The sequence below is a fragment of the Salvelinus namaycush genome, chromosome 1, assembly GCF_016432855.1.
Source record: "Salvelinus namaycush isolate Seneca chromosome 1, SaNama_1.0, whole genome shotgun sequence".
NCBI lineage: Eukaryota > Metazoa > Chordata > Actinopteri > Salmoniformes > Salmonidae > Salvelinus > Salvelinus namaycush.
This window is the reverse complement of record NC_052307.1, coordinates 27,525,766-27,540,801: the sequence shown is the minus strand read 5'-3', so window position 1 is coordinate 27,540,801 and position 15,036 is coordinate 27,525,766.

Below are 15,036 nucleotides of genomic sequence, written 5' to 3'. Positions count from 1 at the left end.
CCCCAGCCCAGAGCTAGAGGGCGGGGGCACGCACCTGAACGCCACACAGGACCAGAGTGTGGAGAACAGCCAAGACTCTAAACGCCACTGCAACAGTCACCTCAGCACCACATGCCAAGAGCCAGCCTCTCTCCCAGACCTGTTGCTCGATCACATAGGAGGCTCATTCAGCATAAGAAGGATTACACCCGCTGGGGGTGGGGGGCATTACAAAACTTCCTCAGAGCCCCTTATGCATGTATGCTGCTTAACAGTCATTACTATGTGGAATTATGCATATCATAATGTTAATTTTTAACAATGTGGCCGGAGACTGAGACAGAGTGTACTGTATCTACCTGGACCATTAGGGCAAAACAACACCTGATGACTGCACAGAAACAGAACACTGAGCTCTGGTCAAAACACTTCCTCATTCCAGGTCCTCACTGCCAACCATGTGTCAATAATCCAACTGAATTGTAACTAAATTGTCTATGTAATGCAATCACTGATCTGTATTATCATACCATTATCATGTATTATCATACCCTCCAGTTAGTCTCCAGGATCTGTATTCACTGCCTTAGATTGTTTCCACTGATCCAATCCCTTTTCCCTATTCTCCTGAAACCTAACCTAGGGAGAGAGAGAGAGCAGAGCACAGAGCAGAGTGCAGGCCTGACACTGGCAGCCCACAGTCATCCACTAGTGATTACCCCAGCATTGCATAACCATAGCAATCCCCCCAATAGCAGCAACTGTGGTCCTCTCTGGCTCTCAGCCATTCCATCTAATCACGCTAATATTCCCACTGCGTCACTCATCCACTGAACAAAGGCTGGCTTTGAGAGAGGCTCCTAGTGACGCCGCCTGCCACGCTCAGGTCCTTGACCTGTCGAGAGCTCCCACCACCCCCCCCCCCCCTCCCTCCCTCCACTTAACCCGTTAAAGGTGAGTGACGCACCACTAGAATACAGAGGACATGGAGGGGACCCATCCAGGTCGACATAAACACTTCTACATCAACACTTAACAGTGATTGAGAGGCAGGCAACACTGGCTAACAGTGTGGGAGGGCGGTGGAGCTGTGCAGTTTTTAAATCTCTTCCTCCTCCGCTATTTCTTTCTATTCTCCACACAGCGGCCTGCTCTAGATGGGACGACACATCCACAAAAGCAGAGCGGAACATCGTGCTCCGCTTAAAATAACCACTCTCCTGGGAAACACTGGAGATAAAAGTAGGTTAGAGAGGGCTACAGAGGAGGCAGGGGCACAGGAGGGAGCCCGGGGGGGTGCAGAAGGACATGCCCACGTTGTTTGGAGAAGAGATAACGTTACTGTAGATAGAGAATCGAATACAGACCACCACTCATCATGCTGACACGCCTGAAGCTGAACACATTTCAATGTAAAAGGACCCATGAGCACCAACATGTGAACCATAGGAGCATGTCAAATCTGGTGTCAAATAAAAGCTAAGAGTATCTATATTTTTGAAGATAAGGCATATATACATTTTTCACCATTTTCTATCCTTAATGTTAAGGAACAAGCAAAGGCTTTGATTTCTGGTCAAACGGCTCAAAAAGGAATCTTAGAAAACATCTGGCCTTGATTTCAAAATCCAAAGTCGTTTTTTGGATTGAAATATTTGCTAATTTATATATAAAAAAAAAAAATGAAATATTACATTTACATAAGTATTCAGACCCTTTATTCAGTACTTTGTTGAAACACCTTTGGCAGCGATTACAGTCTTGAGTCTTCTTGGGTATGACACTACAAGCGTTGCACACCTGTATTTAGGGAGTTTCTCCCCTTCTTCTCTGCAGTTCCTTTAAAGCTCTGTCAGGTTGAATGGGGAGTGTTGCTGCACAGCTATTTTCAGGTCTCTAAAATTTCTAATAACCAGTTTTTGCTTTGTCATTATGGGGTATTGTGTGTAGATTGCTGAGGAAATTGTTTTATTTAATCCATTTTAGAATAAGGCTGTAACATAACAAAATATGGAAAAGGTCAACGGGTCAGAATACTTCCCGAAGGCACTGTATACCTTTGTGTACCTATATAGGATACGTCACCGAAGAGAATGACATTCATATACATAATTATAAATTTTTGTGTAGTACAGATCAGAGACCTATGATGAAATTCTGTTACCACAATTCTGGGTGTCAATCCACTTCACTTAAGGTAGTTTAATAACCAAAATATATTTTCTCTAAGTCAAGGTGACATGTCATAGCCGAAACCCCATTCCTTCTACAGACATCTTTTAATCTTAGCAGATATTTAACAGGTTTTTGGAAAACGTGGTCACACACTGAGGGAGATTTTACCTAAATTCTGTTACCAAACTTTGCATCTGCACAGTTCTTCTTCCAAAACTTTTAAAGTAATGTTATTTGTTTGGCATTAAGTTTTAAAGTGAAAAATCTAAGTGCAAAAGCGGACATAAGCGCTCATAAAAACAAAAAGTCTCAGCGCAATTCCGTTACTGTGGAATTGCCCAACACTACCTTTCAATCACCCTTTAGCCTGGTTCCACTGTGCCAAAACACATGATCTAATCCCTGCAGCTTTGTAATATTGAGCATTGATGTGGAAACAAAAATGGTGAAATCGATTTTCATAACTCCATGCTCTAGTGCTCTTATAGTCAAACTCATAATGATGAAACGGTCCATTGCGATCAATGTCAGTCAACACAGCAGCAGCAGGACTGATTCAATTCAGGCACAAGCCGGGATAATGATTGGGGTTGTGAGAGCCATTGTTTAAGATAATGAATTAAATAGCCTATAGCAAGGAAGGGTGCATACTGGTAAAAATATTTATTTTATATATATTTATTTTTTATCAGGGTAGCTCATTGAGACCAGGTCTAATTTTCAAAATGGGGCAAATTCAACACGAACATTCCAATAATAAAAAAACTACAGGTTACAATTTCTAAAAACTACAATTTCAACACAATACATTTTGATATTTAATCAAAACAAATGTATTCTCATTTAACAAATTCAAAATTAGACTCTAAATTGCCCTAGTGGCACCAGGGAATCAAGACGCAGGGAGTTCTGCAGGTTATTCCAAAAATTGGGGTCATTAAAACTGAAGGCGGACTTACCCAATGCAGTCCAGACCCAAGGAACCTCAAGAGTTGAACAGGTTTCATACTTCAACAACAAAGTTAGGTAAGTCAGAAGCTTGTGTAGTAGAACTTTGTAAACAAAAATGTAACAGTGAAGGGATCTATGGGACTTTAATGAGTACCAGCCAACCTTTTGATACAGGATGCAGTGATGCTCATTAAAACTGTCCCCTGTGATAAAGCAAAGGGCACTATGGTAGACGGCATCAAGAGGTTTAAGATTCGTGGCTGCTGTATTCTGGTAAATGATGTCACCATAGTCAAGAACTGGCAGGAAAGTTGACTGTACAATCTGTTTCCTGCTGTTTAGAGGCAGAATAAGGCAGACACTGTTTAGATGTTATCTAGGGGAAGTGGAACAGGGGGAAATCTACACAGAGGAGAGTGTGTGAAAGATTAGGCTGCGTTTTAAACTCAAAGTAGACAGCCCTCGGCTCTAAACCCTCAGCCCTCGAATTACGTTTTACATCGTCACATCCGAGTGTACCTTAAATGTCCCTTGCCCAAGCTAGGGAGAGTGATGATCGGAGAGGCAACATCCTTGAAGTGACCTTAAAAACAACCAACCTAAAGCTATTAATGTAATGTTACCTAGTAAGCTAACATATCTAGCTATCACTCATGTCAGGTAGATAGATACAGTTACCCATAGCTGGCTAGCTAGTTTTATAGTTTGGTAATTTATTCCAATGAATCTAGCAATGTTTTATAGTCTCCTCGCTATGAGACTAAGCCAATTTTCCAACACTAAAATCAATGTATATATATTTTTTTTTTTAGCAAGCTAGCTTCATACTTTTTCCTGACATGCCGAAAATGCATCCTTTTTTATAAAATTTGACACTTCGCAGCCACCAGAGTTTGACATGTGACTACAGTTTGTGGGTCATATTTGAACTGTGGGTCATATTAACCCCGCAAGTGACCACAGTTGTTCACTCGCTCCCTCGGGCTAAATCGAGGGCTGAGGGGGCAACGTTAGTAAAATTGGACCTCCACTTAAGATGGCAATCAAACTGCATCCGGTTTCGATGGGGATTCCCCTAAGGGAAAGTGGATGGGCAAGGGCTAAGGGGGTAAAAATAATGTGTTTGGACTGCAGCCTAAGTAATTGCATCACCACCCAAATGGACAAATTTAGGCCTACTTCTCTAGTGCTATTTTATGAAACACACCCTCTTACACCCACAGATGCTAATGCAGTCTTGAATACTGTAACACGCACACTGACAGAAACATACAGTATTCTGCCATGCTCAAAAACACACTGCTGACTGTTCAGCAGTCAAGACAGAGAGAAAGGCCCCTGTGTCCTTGTCCCTACAGACCTCTGGAGTCAGAAAAAGTGAGTGAGTGAGTGATGAGTGTATGAGAGAAAGAGAGATGGATAGAGAGATTCCGACACGCCGGTGCACTGTCACGGCGTGGCTCTGTCCAGGGGGACCTGACGGGAGCCTGTGGGCAGCAATGATGACGCTGCAGAAAGGGATTGTGCTGACGCTTGCGAATATGGCCCAGCCCGCCTCACTGTCTGCCACACAGCCATCAACATATAAGACTCATGAGCCTCTCGCTTCACCACTCAGAGATGGGGGAGAGGGAAGCCTCTCCTCTATCACAGTTACTCTTCTGCTCCCTTCCCATCTTCTCCCTCTGTCAATGTCTCTTTCAATAATCTATTTAATGCGTTCTCTCAGTCTCTACCCAACTTTCAGAGCCTCCTGCAAAAGACACACTCACGAACTAACACACCAGTAAGGTCAAACTCCTCTAAAACCTTTCTATGCATTAAACAGACAGGCTGGAGAGAGAGACCGGAGTAGGGCTGTTGCGGTGACCGTATTACCGCCAAACCGGCAGTCAAGAGTCATGAAGACAGTCAAATTCCACGTTACTTTTTAGTCACAGTAATTAGGCTTCTCCATGCTCTGATGCTCCTGATGGTCATTAGTAGCCTACCAAACTTGCTAACTGCCTGGTACTCAGCCCTCTCTTGTCCCTCTAATCACTCTGACATCAAAGCAAATGTAATCAAAAATCTAATCAAACACTTCCTGAGAGCCCATCAGCTCATGTTGCGCAACATTTCTATAGGCTATGCAACTGTGTGAGAAAACAGAGTGATGGCCTCTATTAAAAAGAGGAGAATCCCATCAGCTTTCTATAGGCTAGGCCTACTACACTGCTCAAAAAAATAAAAGGGAACACTAAAATAACACATCCTAGATCTGAATGAATGAAATATTTTTATTAAATACTTTTTTCTTTACATAGTTGAATGTGCTGACAACAAAATCACACAAAAATGATCAATGGAAATCTCATTTATCAACCCATGGAGGTCTGGATTTGGAGTCACACTCAAAATTAAAGTGGAAAACCACACTACAGGCTGATCCAACTTTGATGTAATGTCCTTAAAACAAGTCAAAATGAGGCTCAGTAGTGTGTGTGGCCTCCACGTGCCTGTATGACCTCCCTACAACGCCTGGGCATGCTCCTGATGAGGTGGCGGATGGTCTCCTGAGGGATCTCCTCCCAGACCTGGACTAAAGCATCCGCCAACTCCTGGGCAGTCTGTGGTGCAACGTGGCGTTGGTGGATGGAGCGAGACATGATGTCCCAGATGTGCTCAATTGGATTCAGGTCTGGGGAACGGGCGGGCCAGTCCATAGCATCAATGCCTTCCTCTTGCAGGAACTGCTGACCCACTCCAGCCACATGAGGTCTAGCATTGTCTTGCATTAGGAGGAACCCAGGGCCAACCGCACCAGCATATGGTCTCACAAGGGGTCTGAGGATCTCATCTCGGTACCTAATGGCAGTCAGGCTACCTTTGGCGAGCACATGGAGGGCTGTGCGGCCCCCCAAAGAAATGCCACCCCACACCATGACTGACCCACCGCCAAACCGGTCATGCTGGAGGATGTTGCAGGCAGCAGAACGTTCTCCACGGCGTCTCCAGACTCTGTCACATGTGCTCAGTGTGAACCTGCTTTCATCTGTGAAGAGTACAGGGCGCCAGTGGCGAATTTGCCAATCTTGGTGTTCTCTGGCAAATGCCAAACGTCCTGCACGGTGTTGGGCTGTAAGCACAACCCCCACCTGTGGACGTCGGGCCCTCATACCACCCTCATGGAGTCTGTTTCTGACCGTTTGAGCAGACACATGCACATTTGTGGCCTGCTGGAGGTCATTTTGCAGGGCTCTGGCAGTGCTCCACCTGCTCCTCCTTGCACAAAGGCGGAGGTAGCGGTCCTGCTGCTGGGTTGTTGCCCTCCTACGGCCTCCTCCACGTCTCCTGATGTACTGGCCTGTCTCCTGGTAGCGCCTCCATGCTCTGGACACTACGCTGACAGACACAGCAAACCTTCTTGCCACAGCTCGCATTGATGTGCCATCCTGGATGAGCTGCACTACCTGAGCCACTTGTGTGGGTTGTAGACTCCGTCTCATGCTACCACTAGAGTGAAAGCACCGCCAGCATTCAAAAGTGACCAAAACATCAGCCAGGAAGCATAGGAACTGAGAAGTGGTCTGTGGTCAACACCTGCAGAACCACTCCTTTATTGGGGGTGTCTTGCTAATTGCCTATAATTTCCACCTGTTGTCTATTCCATTTGCACAACAGCATGTGAAATGTATTGTCAATCAGTGTTGCTTCCTAAGTGGACAGTTTGATTTCACAGAAGTGTGATTGACTTGGAGTTACATTGTGTTGTTTAAGTGTTCCCTTTATTTTTTTGAGCAGTGTATATTTATTTCTCAACTTTCCTAATATTAAGCACATTGCTTATCTTTACAACAGGAGTATAGTCTACCTGGATGGCATGAAAATGAACCACAGGAAAAGCATCCTCCATTCACTATTTAAGTGCAGAGATGAGATGTATTTTTCCCCCTGCCCTTATTTCGGGACAGGTGCATGATAATGGTCCATCCTAAATAAATACAAATTTCACACATATATTATTTAGTATATGTAAAGACAATATTAAATCAAGAATAGTCTGATGGGTGACAATATTAGCCTATCACTTGTGAATTATATATCATCACTTGTGAATGATGCCCAGCTTAATGCAAGAAACAATGCCTTTTGTTTGTGACTTTTTGTAATCATAGTCGCACACCTCATGTAGCCTAGCCCATAGGCCTATATGTTTGATAAAAGGTTTGTATCAGAACTAAAGTAGCCAAATAACTTCTTAAAATGAAGCACATTCATCTGCTTTACGACGAGTGTATAGCCTAACTGGCATACTGAGCATGAGCTTCAAGTTTGGGAAAGATAGTTTTCACCATAAAAATGCACCTTTATAATAAAAGAATTACATGTATAATGGCATTTGTGGTCACTTTTGATAATGCTGTTATCCCGCTAATGGAACATTTGCGCTTAAAGCCTACTGCCATGTGAGCATTGCTGCGCTTATAATGTAAAGAAATAGCATAATAGTTTACCAACATTTAAAAGCTAAGCCTCATTGCTTTTAAACTTTTTTTTATGCTTGTGGTTGTACTAATTTGTGATCTATCGCATCCCACAACTGTCTCAGACTATGTTTGGAATATTTATTTCTTGCACAGAATAGGTCAACTTTTGTACTATGGGGGATAGTAGATTGGCATAGGTTAGTGCTTTTGCTGTTTGTTAGGCCTACTCATCTATTTGGCTGATGAAAAGTAAATGTGGACAGTTGTTCCAATATCTTTAATATGCACTTGTAGCCTGTGAGAAAGACCCAATCACTTGATGGAGAGCTGTGTGAGTGAGACGAGAGGTGCCTCAGAGCGGGAAGCATTTAGGGAGAAGGCATACATTTTTTTAGGGTACATTACGGCCACATGCAGGGGATGCCGCCGGGAAATTCGAGGCATTATCAAGTGCTTCTCAAAATGTGAATGACAGACTGATGAAGTGTGTACAGCTGGCGCAAAAAACAAAGCAGCGCTCATGCCTTTCAAGCGACTTTTTTCAAATCAGAGTTGCATCGCGCAGCCTTACAATGTATTAAAAATCTAAACATGTAGCCAAACGTTTGTAGAACAACTAAAGTTACATTAATAACTCTAAATTAAGCATATAGGAGTACCTATTTCTTTGTTAACCGCTCAACACAGAATAGCTGCATGTGCACACTCCCTCAAATCTTTTGGAGAAAATATCCTTTCTATTTTATTCAGCTTTGTTCAATTGTATTCTTCATACTATCAAATAATATAAAATAATGCCACGGAATTCTAACCAAATCTTGTCTGCTAAATGAACTAGTGTAGCCCACAGCCATATGGCATAGCCAGATCAGGAACAAACAGAAGGACAACTCATGGTATGCTATTCTGTTATGAAATAGACTACATTTTCTTCATATCATGTTTCTTTAGACCTGTCTAAAATAAATAATGGATTTATTGTGAAGATGTAGACTATGTTACATGGATTTAGACTTTTTAAAACATAGATGTTCCAAAAGGTCTGCATCAGTAGCTTGTAGGCTGTGTGTGGAAGCCAGGAGATGCCAAATGTGTTTGTTAATTAACGGTCAAATACCGTGACAAGATTTCGTGACTGCCACAGCTCTAGTCTGGTGCACTGATGGTTGACACAGGTACTTAAGGGGAACGGAGAACAGCATCCTAGCAAACCTCCCCATCAAACAGGTAATTACTTCAATTACTCTTCTTAGTCTTTTTTACTCCATCTTTTCTACTGAACAGTGTAAATCAGCACTGTTCCTCAACCGAACACCATAATCTTTCTAATAATGGCTTAGTAGTTTTCCCAGATTGAGTGAAGCAAGTTTCCTGCAAGATGCTACCTAGAAAATGTCATAACAGAAAACAATCGGTAATCTTTCAACAACTAGAATCAACTGACAATTATACAGATGCCCGTCACTCATGTACCACCAGCAACCTTCACATAGACCGCTTGCGCCACGCTTTACCTAGAAAAAAAACACCCCCTCTCATGCACACTAAGTCTAAAAATAGAATGGACACAATAATCCAAGCATACTCAAGCGAGCAGAGCGCTTGACGCAGTACGTTCATAAACTCAGCAAAAAATTAAATGGCCCTTTTTCAGGACCCTGTCTTTCAAAGATAATTTGTAAAAATCCCAATAACTTCACAGATCTTCATCGTAAAGGGTTTAAACATTGTTTCCCATGCTTGTTCAATGAACCATAAACAATTAATGAACATGCACCTGCGGAACAGTCGTTAAGACACTAACAGCTTACAGACAATAGGCAATTAAGGTCACAGTTATGAATACATAGGACACTAAAGAGGCCTTTCTACGGACTCTGAAAAACACATAAAGAAAGATGCCCAGGGTCCCTGCTCATCTGCGTGAACGTGCCTTAGGCATGCTGCAAGGAGGCATGAGGACTGCAGATGTGGCCAGGGCAATAAATTGCAATGTCCGTACTGTGAGACGCCTAAGACAGCACTACAGGGAGACAGGACGGACAGCTGATCGTCCTCGCAGTGGCAGACCACGTGTAACAACATTTGCACAGGATCGGTACATCCGACCATCACACCTGTGGGACAGGATGGCAACAACAACTGCCCGAGTTACACCAGGAACGCACAATCCCTCCATAAGTTCTCAGACTGTCCGCAATTGGCTGAGAGAGGCTGGACTGAGGGCTTGTAGGCCTGTTGTAAGGCAGGTCCTCACCAGATATCCCCGGCAACGACATCGCCTATGGGCACAAACCCACTGTAGCTGGACCAGACAGGACTGGCAAAAAGTGCTCTTCACTGACGAGTCACGGTTTTGTCTCACCAGGGGGTGAGTCGGATTCGCGTTTATCGTTGAAGGAATGAGCGTTCCGCCGAGGTCATACAAATAATTACACATGTTAAGTTTTCTTAAAATAAACTCAGTTGACAGTGAGAGGACGTTTCTTTTTTTGCTGAGTTTAGAATATGCCCATTCCCTTCTAAAAATACAGTCTCCGCCACCCCCTTGGTAGTGACGCAATAGCAGCACACAGCGACCTCACAGCACTTATCTGGTGGGCTGAGGATTTTCTACTAAAACTAGTCTACTGAACCAATGTGGATGGGTGTTATCTGAAGGGTTTCTCAGGGGTTTATAAATAAAGTTATTTGAATTCAAATGAATTGATTAGTGGTGGCCAGCAGCAAGGGAGTAAGATCTGGTGTAACATCTTGATGTGTGCTGCACCCAGATCTCTCCCTGCTAACCTCTCTGTACTGCTAACTTGAAAATCCTCCATATGATTGCTTAAGCACAAGTTTGTGCCATCACTTGCTCCCCTCTCAGGTGGCACACTGACCTCTGCCTTGTGGATGGTGTTGCTGTAGGTCTTGCTAACCAAGACAGAGTATGAGCAGGACATCAAACAACCCTCCTCAAAACCCCTGACACTGTACTGACACAGCATCTCTTTTCCCCCTGACATGACTGTGAAAATTCTGGATGACACTGCTGACTGTGAATACACCTTTCATAATGTTAGACATGGAAGAGCACAGGCTGCGTTTGCAATGAGACTGATACCTCAATGTCCGCTACTAGCCTGAGGCCCCAGGTACCTAGGGAGGTCATTCAAAACTAGGGCTGTTACGGTGACCTTATTACCACCACACAGGAGTTATAACCACAGTCAAATACCACTTGATAAGTACTCAGCGCTCTATTGTCCCTCTAATCACTCTGACATCAATGCAAATGCAATCGAAAATCAAATCAAACACTTAATGACAGCCCTGGCATTCAGAGTTTGAGCAGAATAGGATCACCTGTTGCTCAGTGAGAGCCAGCTCGTCATAGCTGGAGGATGCATGGAATTAAATAAGTGTTCCTTTAAGCCCATGTTGCACAGCATTTTTATAGGCTATGCAATTGTGTGAGAAAACAAGAGTTTTGATGGCCTCTATTAAAAAGAAGAGGATCCCATCAGATTTCTATAGGCTAGGCTTAACTCAACTTTCCTAATATTAAGCATATTGCTTCGCTCTATAACCGGAGTAGCCTACCCGGCTGGCATGAAAATCAACCGTTGGAAAAGCGTCCTTCATTCGCTATTCTAGCGCATACGGATGACGTCATTTTTTTTACCCTGCCCCTGTTCCGACAGGTGCATGATAACTGCCCATTATAAATCCAAACTAATTTGACACATATTATTTTGTATATGTAAAGACAAGATTAAATTGAGAATAGTCTGATGGGTGAGAATATTATCACTTGTGAATGATGCCCAGCATGGGCAAGAAACAGTGCATGCATTTTTTTTAATCACAGATGCTTGCATCATGTAGCCTAACCAATAGACCTACATGTTTGATAAGGTTTGTGTAAAAACGGCTAGCTGGAGCCGTCTGAGCAATTGACTTCTGAGCTCTCATCTGCTAGTGACTTGAGCAGACTCTACTTTGGTCTGACCCCACTAGAAACGGTCTGGTAAGAACCAGACAGATGTGTCCATATCCAAGCAGGGCAGGAAACTGCAGACGGAGCAGCTAACTTAAGGTCTAGCATGGCAGAGGGCTCCAAGCCTAATGGGATAGGGAGCTGCATACCCGATAAGCCAGGGGCCCGCGAACCGAGCAAGCAAAGCAAACGCAGGGCCTAGCTTGGTAGGATACCTAGAGACTGACAGAGCAGCAAACTTAGATGCTACTACTGCAAGGGACTGTGGACAGAATGGTAGAGGACTGGGGCCTTAGTAGTAATGCAGCAGGCCAGGGACGTAAGCCAGAACAGTGTGAGCCTGCAACTAGGGCCAGAGACTGAGGGCCAGGTAAGGCCAGAAACCGAGAGCCTACTGGGGGAGCAGGCTCACGCAGGATAGACTGAACCTTTCAGGAAGGCAGGGAACTCTAGATCTACCATGGGGGCAGGATAGGCTAAACCTACTTAAGGGGAAGGACACTCAAAACCTTAACACTTCACATCTACCAGGTAGGCAGGAAACAAACTGACTCAGGCCAGGAGGGCCTAGAGTACGCCCTCCTGAGCTCTTCCTGCTCATGACGCAGGTCCTCGTATTCCCTCTGCAGCTTCCAACTGGAGAGGGTGTGGTCACTCCATGACCACAGACAGGGCCTGGAGCAGGGCTGGTAGTCTCTTAGATGAGAGAGGTGTGTAGCGCCTCGCAGCTCATCTTCCTCAGGTGCATGACGGCTTTGTGTGACAGTGTAGGCTGAGGTGGGTGGTGACAGTCGTCTCTTGGCATGACGCACAGACTCTTCTTCGGAGCACCTCAACTATAGCAGGTCAGAATCCGGCAATACGAAGGACCATGTAAAAAGGGCTAGCTGGAGCTGTCTGAGCAGTTGGCTTCTGAGCCCTTACCCGCTAGTTACTTAAGCAGACTCTACATTGCTCTGACCCCACTAGAGGGGGTCCGGTAAGAACCAGGCAGATGTGTCCATATCCAGACTTTTATTCTGTTAGTCACCACCACACAGTTGCACACACACATTTACATCAGAAGTGATCTTGTGGTTATTGCAAATGCACGCTCACATTTTTCTAGAAAACACACTGAAAACTTGGTCCCCAGCCAAACTTCTGTCCTCATTGGCTGAAGACGACAACTACTCTGAGCTAGAGTGGGAGAGTCCAAATGTCCATCCGGGCACACAGATTGGCTGAAACCAGGAGACTGTGAGAGACAGCTGAGAAAGGGAGAAAACAGGACTGTGGGGAAAGTCAAGTGCACAGGCATGACCTTTCTTACAGTTTGTATCACAACTAAAGTGGCCTGTAGGCCAAAGACCCCTGGATCACGGTTGGAGAGCTCATAGCCTACAGAAATATGTGTTCTTATAAGCTAAATCGCTATTCGAGTGTAGGCTACGGATTCCATTTTTTTGTGGGCCATTCTAAAATCAAAAATGATTCCACACATACAATACTTTCTGAATGCACTGTAGCCTACTAATGTAACGGCCCTGGGTTTATAAGCGCGAATATCGACTCTGCCGCTTGAGCATGCTTTTGGGGCTGTCGACTTCGGGCTAAAAGGTTGAGGGTTCGAGACCTGCGCCCTGCCTGTTTCATTACATTGGTGTCAGAAGTGATTGGACCTTGCATCCACGAACGCACGTGTGCTTGGCCAGTGAGCGCATTCCTATAAGACGTTGAGTCGCAAGCTAGCACGAGGGCACGCTCTTTGAAAGGAGGGAGTTGTGTAACGACCCTGGGTTTATAATCGCGGATATCGACTCTGCCGCTTGAGCATGCTTTTGGAGCACAGTCGACTTCGGGCTAGAAGATTGAGGGTTTGAGACCTCCCTGCCTGTTTCATTACAGTATTCACACCCCTTGACTTTTTCCACATTTTGTTACGTTACAGCCTTATTCTAAAATTAATTAAATTGTTTGTTTTCCTCATCAATCTACACACAATACCCCATAATGACAAAGCAAAAACAAATTTAGACATTTTCGCTAATGTATTAAATGTCACATTTACATAAGTATTCAGACCCTTTACTCAGTACTTTGTTGAAGCACCTTTGGCAGTGACTACAGCCTCGAGTATTCTTGGGTATGACCCTACATGCTTGGCACACCTGTATTATTTGGTGAGTTTCTCCCATTCTTCTCTGCAGATCCTCTCAAGCTCTGTCAGGTTGGAAGGGGAGCGTCGCTGCACAGCTATTTTCAGGTCTCTCCAGAGATGTTCGATTGGGTTTAAGTCTGGGCTCTGGCTGGGCCATTCAAGGATATTCAAAGACTTGTCCAAAAGCCCCTCCTGCGTTGTCTTGGCTGTGTGCTTAGGGTCTTTGTCCTGTTGGAAGAGGAACCTTCGCCCCAGTCTGAGGTCCTGAGCGCTCTGGAGCAGGTTTTCATCAAGGATCTCCGTACTTTGCTCCGTTCATCTTTCCCACAATCCTGACTCGTCTCCCAGTCCCTGGTGATGAAAAACATCCCCACAGCATGATGCTGCCACCACCATTCTTCACAGTAGGGATGGTGCCAGTTTCCTTCAGACGTGATGCTTGGCATCCAGGCCAAATAGTTCAATCTTGGTTTCATCAGACCAAAGAATATTGTTTCTCATGGTCAGAGTCCTTTAGTTGCCTTTTGGCAAACTCCAAGCGGGCTGTCATGTGCCTTTTACTGAAGAGTGGCTTCTGTCTGGCCACTCTACCATAAAGGCCTGATTGGTGGAGTGCTGCAGAGATGGTTGTACTTCTGGAAGGTTCTCCCATCTACACAGAGGAACTCTAGAGCTCTGTCAGAGTGACCAACGGGTTCTTGGTCACCTCCCTGACCAAGGCCCTTCTCCCCCGATTGCTCAGTTTGGCCGGGCGGCCAGCTGTAGGGAGAGTCTTGGTGGTTCCAAACTTCTTCCATTTAAGAATGATGGAGGCCATTGTGTTCTTGTGGACCTTGTTCAAGGATGATCAATGGAAACAGGATGCACCTGAGCTCAATATCGAGTCTCATAGCAAAGGGTCTGAATACTTACGTAAAAAGGTATTTTTTAAATTTTATTATTATACATTTGCTAACATTTCTAAAAACCTGTTTTCGCTTTGTCATTATGGGTTATTGTGTGTAGACTGATGAGGAAATAAATGTATTCAGTACATTTCAGAATAAGGCTGTAAGGTAACAAAATGTGGAAAAAGGGAAGGGGTCTGAATACTTTCCGAATGCACTGTATATGTAATGTCCAGATTAAATTGAGAATAGTCTGATGGGTGATAATATTATCAAGTGTTTGTGAAAATGTGAATGAGAGACTGATGAAGTGTGTGCAGCCTGTGCAAGAAACAGAGCAGCCTTAGGCTATATGTTTTTATACACTAATGTTTGTATCACAACTAATGCTCATGATTTTGGAATGAGATGTTCGACGAGCAGGTTGTCCACATATTTTTGGTCATGTAGTGT